The sequence below is a fragment of the Tiliqua scincoides genome, chromosome 3 (genome assembly GCF_035046505.1).
Source record: "Tiliqua scincoides isolate rTilSci1 chromosome 3, rTilSci1.hap2, whole genome shotgun sequence".
NCBI lineage: Eukaryota > Metazoa > Chordata > Lepidosauria > Squamata > Scincidae > Tiliqua > Tiliqua scincoides.
In genome coordinates this window covers 104,067,952-104,069,465 of record NC_089823.1, presented here as the reverse complement: position 1 = coordinate 104,069,465, position 1,514 = coordinate 104,067,952, and the positions used below count along the sequence as shown (strand labels likewise).

The window sequence follows — 1,514 nt, the reverse complement described above, 5'->3', positions numbered from 1 at the left end:
CTGCATGCCATGATCCTGATTGGACCCCCACCCACCCCTGTTCACCCCACTACTATTTTCATAACACAGGGTCAATGTATCCCTTTAATACAATGTAACTCTTCTTTACCAAAAAGAAACATCAGGCTCAGCAAGGAGCAATTTGCCTCTGCACATATGTTAATATCTAGCCCAGCTTCATTCCCAAGGACTACTTGAAAGATGGTATGTACATGTTACATTAATGCTACAATCCTATGCAAATTTGCCTGGGAGTGTCACCCTGCACATGCCCAATCTCATCTGATCTCGGAAGCTAAGCAGGGTCAGGCCTGGTTAGTACTTGGATGGGAGACCGCCTGGGAATACTGGGTGCTGTAGGCTTATACCATAGTCTTTCAAGACTGAAGGTTGCCAACCAACCAGCAAGTTCTACTGAATGCCATGGGGCTTACTTCTGAATAAACATGCATAGGCTGGGATATGCTATTTTTAACCCTATTTTTACCATTTTAAGAGTTTGTTTTAAACTACAGTTGCCCCACTGTATCTACGGACTTGGTTTCTGTGGTTTCAGGTATCTGTGGTTCACAAATCCCCCCCCCCGGTTGCACTCATCTCATCTGTTTTTGTTTTGTTTGCCCATCTGCAGCCCTCCAAACTGCTTTTTCATCACGCCTGCTGGTTAGCGCTTGCTAACGCTTGCCCTCCGAACAGCTTCCTCTTCCTGACTGCTTGTTAGTGTAACAAGCAGGCACAAACAGGAAGCATTTAGGAGGGCAACTGTGAACAAGCGCCAACAAACAGGTATGAAGAGAAAGCTTTTTGGGATGCTTGCACAGAGCAACTCCTTGCTTGTTAGCACTTGCCCTCCAAGTACAAAGAGGAAGCAGTTTTTTAAGGGCAAGCACAAATAACAGGCGCAAAGAGGGAGCAGCTTGGAGGACTTGTGCAGAGCAACTGTAAGTGTAGGGTTCACTGCTATCCGCAGTTTCGGGTATCCACAGTAACAGCAAGGACATATCCCCTGCAAGATACGGGGGTGGGGGTGGGTGACTGTATCACACACTCAAAGAGCCTGGGATGAAATGAACTATATATTCTTAAATGAAATATAATAAGCTTCAAATCAGGAATAAATGGCAGGACAAGATAACGCTCTAATGGAGAAATTTAAAGTTGTCTTCTTTATAAGACGATCTTATTGGGGTTGTAAAGGCATAGCTATGAAAAGTGTTGTGATGAGCTCCTGCATTTCAAAGTGTACCACTACACCATGGGATATGTGTGGAGAAGGGACAGGAGGTATGCTTGGGTGGACCAGAGGGAAGCAGTGGTAGGCAGAGAGGCTGAGAGATGGGGTGGTGTTCTCTGTATGGTGTCTGCGCTGGTGTGCTGCATGGCATCACAACTTCTGGACTTTTGGCGATGATGTCATCACATCATAGCTGAAACTTCTGGGTTCAGTCATACACCTTGGAGGAAATAGTGATGCCAACATTTTCTCTTGGACCTGCCACCTGAGGCAACCACCT

General features: G+C 45.9%; 1 pseudogene; it reads left to right on the top strand.

The window, feature by feature from the left end:
- Positions 1 to 246: 246 nt before the first annotated feature.
- LOC136646609 (5S ribosomal RNA) lies at positions 247 to 363 on the top strand (annotated as a pseudogene).
- Positions 364 to 1,514: the final 1,151 nt, after the last annotated feature.